We start from the raw sequence: 6,435 nt of genomic DNA, 5'->3' as shown, positions 1-6,435 counted from the left end.
GGCCTGGGCCCAGACCAGAGGTAGAACTTCCTGCCTCTGTGGACCCAATGGCTCATAATACATCCCAATTGGGAAGACTCAGGCTTTACAAGAGCTCCACGGTGGCCAAAGTCACGTCCATCTTCCTTTTATTCTCTCTTATCTCTTCCTTTCAAATGATGAGTCCCCAAACATTGACCGAGCACCTACTGTGTGCGTGTGTGCCCGATGCACGACCCACTTGCCTGCCAACACTTATTAGTTAACACCTGCCAGCAGACTTGACCACTTGCAAGTTATAACTTGCAATTTGTGTGTTTATTTGGAAAATAGTGTAATCACTACGACTTAACTGCCTTACACAACAGATGAAACACATATGATCAGTTTTCCAAAATTTTCTTGTCTTTCCTTATGCTTCCCCTTTATTTCTATTCAATGCCCTCCAATAACACCCAAGTCTACTACCACCTCCCTGGATTGCTCCAGTGCCCCCCCCGGGCAGCTTTGATCACTTTGGGAATGCCCCAGATGGTAAGCAATTTGATACAGGTTATATATGTGACTTCATACAAAACATCCACTCGTGTTGCAAAAATACACACAGACCAAAAAAAAAAAACCCACAAAAGAATTAATGAAAAGTAGAATACTTTGCTGTGCATCTGGACTCCATCAGCTCTTTCTCTGGAGGTGGCTGGCATTTTTTATCATGAGTCCTTTTGGAATTGTCTTGGATCACTACATTGCTGAGAAGAGCTAAGTCATTCACATCATCATACAATGTTGCTGTACTGTGTACAATGTTCTCCTGGTTCTGCTCACTTCACTTTGCATCCATTCATGTAAGTCTTTCCAGGTTTTTCTGAAATCCACCTGCTCATCATATCTTATAACACAATAGTATTCCATTACAATCATATACTACAACCTGTTCAGGCATTCCCCAGTTGATGGACATCCCCTCAATATATAATTCTTTGCCACCACACAAAAATAGCTGCTACAAATATTTTTGTGCAAATAGGTCCTTTTCCCTCTATAAAAAATTTTTTTCTTTTTTTTTTTTTTTTGGAGGGGGGAAGGCAAGGCAAATGGGGTTAAGTGACTTGCCCAAGGTCACATAGCTAGTAAGTGTTAAGTGTCTGAGGTCAGATTTGAACTCAGGTCTTCCTGACTCCAGGGCCAGTGCTCTATTCACTGCACCACCTCGCCGCCCCCATTTTTTTCTTTTTTGTTTGTTTGTTTAAAATTTTTCTTTGGGATACAAATCTAGTAGTGGTATTCTTAGGTCAAAGGGTATGCACAATTTTATAGCCCTTTGGGCCTAGTTTCAAATTGTTCTCCAGAATGGTTGGATCAGTTCACAACTCCACCAACAATTAGTGTTCCAATTTTCACACATCTCCTCCACCATTTATCATTTTCAGTTGTATTAGCCAGTCTGATAGGTATGAGGTAATAATAGTTCAGAGATGTTTTAATTTCTATTTCTCTAATCAATAATGATTTAGAGCATTTTCATATGACCATAGATTGCTTTAATATCTTCATCTGAAACCTGCCTGTTCATATCGTTTGACCATTTATTTATCAGTTGGGGAATGGCATAGTCTTATAAATTTGACTCAGTTTTATATATACTTGAGAAATGAGGCCTTTATCAGAGACAATTTCTGTAAATATTGTTTCCCAGCTTTCCATTTTCCTTCTAATCTTAGTTACATAAGCTTTGTGTCAAAACTTTTTAATTTAATATAATTAAAATTATCCGTTTTACATTTTGTAATGCTCTCTAACTCTCGTTTGGTCAAAAATTCTTCCCTTCTCCATAGATCTGACAGATAAACTATTCCTTGCTCTCCTATTTTGCTTATGGCATCCCCTTTTATGTCTAAATCATGTACCCATTTTGATCTTGGTATATGGTGTAAGATGTTGGTCTATACCTAATTCCTACCATACTGTTTTCCAGTTTCCCCTGCAGTTTTTGTCAAATAGTGAGTTCTTGTCCCATAAGCTAGGGTCTGACTTGATCAATCAGGTTAGTATAATCATTGACTCCTGTGTCTTGTGTACCTAACCTATTCCACTGATCCGCCACTCTATTTCTTAGCCAGTATCAGACTGGTTTTGATGATATATTTGATTTGGTGCAACATAATTGGAAATCTGGTGCGGCTAGGCCACCTTCATATTTTTTCCACTAATTCCCTTGATATTCTTTTTGTTCTTCCAGAAGAATTTTGTTATTTGTTATTTTTTCTCAGGACTTTAGAATTATCATCTCATTTCCTCCTTACAACACTGGATGGTTGTTTTTATTATTTTATTATTTTGCAGCTGAGGAAACCCAGGCAGACAGAGGTTAAGTGGCTTGTCCAAGGCGGCACAGTCTCCAGTCTGAGACCAGATTTGAGCTTGGGTTCTCCTGACACCAGGCCTGGTGCACTACCCATCATACTACCTAGCTGCCTCTGCATGTGGCCCACGCCCCTTCCCAGAAGTGGCTTCTTGGAAAGACTCTTGGATGATCAAAGGACTGCAGAGGTCTTTTCTAGCTCTGGAAAGTAATGCTGTGGAGAAAAAATCTGGGGGCTCGGACGTTAGGATTTAGGAAAGTGGGGCAGGGAGGCAGGGAAGAGGGGAGGGGCAGGACATGAGCAATGACTCTGGGACAGGGGACCAGGCCTGTCTGCCTGAACTGGGGGCAGAAGGTGGAGGGCTTCCAGTGCCAAACTGAGGAAAGTGCCTCGCAGAGATGCAGTGGAGGGCCCTGGGAAAGGGCTAGTGGAGAAGGGACACCACTGGAAAGATAACATTAAAAAGTATTTATAGTAGCATTGTTTAAAAAAAAGTATTTCATTCATATACAGCTAGGTTGTGATTATGCAAGTTCAAATCGTGCAAAATTCGATTTAGCTTGAGTTATAACATGATCCCAGGGCCCGCCTAGTGCCTTTGTCATTGTGTGTGGCTCTAATGTGTTCTCGGTACCATCCGGCCAACAACTGTGCTAATTTTCTGTTAAAAGGAGCCCTTAGGAGAGTGGACCCAAGGAAGAAGGCCGAAGATGCGAACACTGATGGAGCAAACATGGGCCAGCTCGTTCCAAACCAAGATGTGAGTGCGGGCCACGCCTGAAGGTTTAAAGAGAAGCGAGCTGGCTCAGATCTTAGACTGCCATGACTTTGTCATCTTGGCAGTGCAGATGTCCTCTGATACCACAGTCTGGTTGTCCGTAGTTTTCCATTTTTCCGATTTTGTTTTCTATAACTACTCTAATACTTTGTAATAAACTCGGGTCACAACTCCACTTTTCTTATTTTTTATGTTACTTTAATAAACAGATCAAACATTTCAAATTTTGTTTACTTAAATGCATTGAGCTAGAACCAATCAGCACATTTTAATATGCAGACATGCCTCCAAACAGTCCGCATCGGCATACTGCAGCCACTTAACCGATTCATCCCCTGAACTCATCGCCTGGCTGCGCTTCATGTTTTCTGTTACCTCCATTTCCCGAGGCATGCCTGTCTCCTCCCTGTCCTAGAGAGCCGCTTCCTCAGCCCCTTGCAGTCTCACCTCTGGCTTCATCGTTGCCCTGACCGTTCTTTCCAAGGTTACCTGTGACCATCTCAAGGTGGCCACTCCAGAGTTCTCTGCGCCCCAGGTTTCTAGGGGTGGCAAAGGGGGAGCTATTGTCAGAAATAGGAAAATCAGGAGCAGGCAGAGGCAGGAAGGGAGGAGGGTGAGGGTGTTAAGTTCAGTTTTAAGCATGAAGAAATGAGTGGATGAATGGATAAAAAAGCATTTATTAAACACTTTCTGTGTGCCAGGCACTGGGACACAAGTACAAAAATGAGGCAGTACCTGCCCTCAGCTTGAGTTCTTCTGGGGGGACAAGCCACATATGGGAGGAATGGCCAGGAAAGGGACTATCTGGAAGGTCTCTGGGACGCTGACCCCTGGGGCAATCCGCTGACATCTTTCCTTTGGTTTTGCTGCTTTTACACAGAGATAACTCACTTCCAAAGGTGTCATCACAAATATACAAACACATTTCCCCTGACCTGCATATTCCTCCCCAACCCTTACATCTCCGTCAGGGAAGGGGGGGGGGGCGGTGTGGCGCAGGCCTGGCTCTAAGTCCAAACCCTACTGGCCTCAAGGGCAGCCATTCTGGCTTCTTGGGGCGTCTGTGCCCGGCTGGCTGGCTGCACACACAGCTCTGCCTGCACTCCTGGATCCAAGGTCTCCTTGTCATGTGGGATCGGTGCCAGAAACAGAGGCCCAACAAGCCAGAACAGAACCATCATCCCCAGGACCATCTCTCCTACAGGGAGTGTTGGTAACAGAGAGGGAGCAGGAGAAGGTGTTCCTTCCCTTCTCCTGGCTTCAGTTTGTGGCAGAGCTGATAAGAGGGGCTGAAAAGAATAAAGCAGAAGGAGGGTTTTGGAAAAGAAAGGCTGGTTTAGAGACACCAGCAGTCAATCCAAGGACACCCTGCCCTACCCCCAGGCGGCAGGGGATGACTGTGCTGCCCTGTTTCCCAATGTGGGCACGTCCAGACCAGCCTCAGGTACACCCCTCAAATCTACTATCCCTGGCAGATTATCCTGCCCCAAGGCAGTGGGTTTGGAGGGTGGCGAGTGATGGAGGTCAGGGTGGGCTGGCTGGGATGTGAAGTGGTCTGGGGCCCATGGATATAGCAGCTAGTGGAGTTCAGGCTCAGGGACGCAGAAGGGAGAGTTTGTATGCTTGTGTGCATTCCCTCCCAGCACTGGAGGTTTGAAACAGTGGATTCTGTTCCCTTGCAGGGACATTTGTGAGGTGGCCAGTTGAGAGGTGGGAGCTGGGCATGTCCTGGGCTGGCAGAGCCCAGGGAGAGCTTGCAGGTGGAAATGTAGGTTCTCGAGCCTTCTGCATGGAGAGCCTCATTGAGGGTGGGCAGTGGGTGGCATTGGAGAGGAAATGGAGAGACAGAAATACGGAGCAGACAGAGAGAGGAAGGCGAGGCTTCAGGGCAGAAGGAGGCTTCTGGATGCAGCAGGGGCAGGAGGTCAGAGGACCACGAAGACAGAGAGGGGTCATTGAACTTTCCAGTTAGACCGTAACGTCGTGGGGCCTGGTGTACAGAGAAATGTCCAGCTGAGTGAGGAGTGACCTGTAAGCAGCTTCTCTGCTGTATTTCAGAGGTTAGCAGGGTGGGGATGGGAGTGTTGAGGCTTCTTCCAGAAGCCAAGCCCTGATGAACTGGGAGGATCCCTAAAAGGGTGAACAGGAAAACTGCCCAGGGCTTGTGAGGACCTGTCTGAGGCCACCTGAGTGATGAATCACCAGGGAGGGTGTAACTGACCATGGAGGCTGGAAAGGGAGGTAGGTCCTTGGGGGAGGGGGACCCAGGGCCCCTTCCCCTGCTCCCCACTAGGCAGTGGCCCCATACTCCTGAGATCCACTCACTCAGCCATGCCCTGGGTTTTGGCCCAGTTGGGGGAGGGGTTGCAGGGACCAGGCGGGCAACAAGGGAGGAGAGTAAATGAATGACCAGGCCTCTCTTGTCTGGACGGGGGCCTTGGAAACAGCTCCAACTCCCAGGCTTGGTAGCTCCTCTGGGGATGATGATTTCCTAACCAACTTCACCTTTCTGCCCACTTGTGTGGAGCATGGAAGGGTTAGGCTCTAGCCCCTCTCCTCTCAGAGTGTCCTCAGGCAGGGCTGGGCCAGGGTCTCTGGGCAGGAGGAGGGGCAGAGACTCCCATCCCAGAGTGGGTGTGAGCCCTTGGGGTGAGGGTAGGGAGCAGGGACGGGAAGGGCTGAGGGAGGCTTGGCATGACTCAGAGCTGCTCCCAAAGAGAAAATATTTTGCCCAGGAATGGATGTGAGTCACAGCTCTGGCTGCTTCACAAGGGATGGACATGTGATGCTGTCTTCAGCCACATTCAGAGTCCAATCTTATCTTCTACACCCCTGACCCATGGCTCCAGCCAGGGACAGATGGGCTCCTGTGGGGCGAGAAATGGAGCGGGTGCCTGTCTAGGGGTGTGTGTGTGTGCGTATGTGTGTTCATGTGCATCTCTGTGGACATACCTGTCTCTGTACATGCATGTGTGTACATGTGTCTGAGTATGTCTCTGTATACATGTGTCTCTGTACATGTGTGTCTCTGTGTACGCGTGTGTCTGTGCATCTCTGTGCACATGTGTGTATCTGTGTACATGTGTGTCAGTGGGCATGAGTCTGTGTGTCTGTTGTACATGTGTCTTGTGTACATGTGTCTGTGTGTCTTTGTGTACATGTGTATCTGTGTGCATGCATCTGTGTACATGTGTGTCTGCATACATGTGTCTCTGTGTATATGCATGTCTGTGTACATGTGTGTCAGTGCACTGAATCTCTGTGTGTACATGTGTGTCTGTGTGCATCTCTGTGTACATGTGTCCGTCTCTGTGT

The 6,435-nt window shown here is 47.3% G+C and overlaps 1 long non-coding RNA gene across 2 annotated transcripts in view; it reads left to right on the top strand.

Annotated features, from left to right (window-relative positions):
- Positions 1-3,804: 3,804 nt before the first annotated feature.
- The window catches only part of LOC138158273 (uncharacterized), a 3,443-nt gene continuing 812 nt past the window's right edge, over positions 3,805-6,435 (top strand). Inside the window, exon 1 of one of the 2 annotated variants that reach the window (XR_011167607.1) lies at positions 3,805-4,564. This is a non-coding gene — a long non-coding RNA (uncharacterized lncRNA). Of the gene's footprint in view, positions 4,565-5,188; positions 5,362-6,435 lie in introns of those variants that run through there. The other variant, XR_011167606.1, reaches the window with a different exon arrangement.

Source organism: Petaurus breviceps, unplaced genomic scaffold (assembly GCF_028583685.1).
Source record: "Petaurus breviceps papuanus isolate PSGF00001 unplaced genomic scaffold, PetGlider_PUasm1.0 174, whole genome shotgun sequence".
NCBI classification, from domain to species: domain Eukaryota; kingdom Metazoa; phylum Chordata; class Mammalia; order Diprotodontia; family Petauridae; genus Petaurus; species Petaurus breviceps.
The sequence above is the reverse complement of the archived record's forward strand: the minus strand, read 5'-3'. Positions and strand labels throughout refer to the sequence as shown.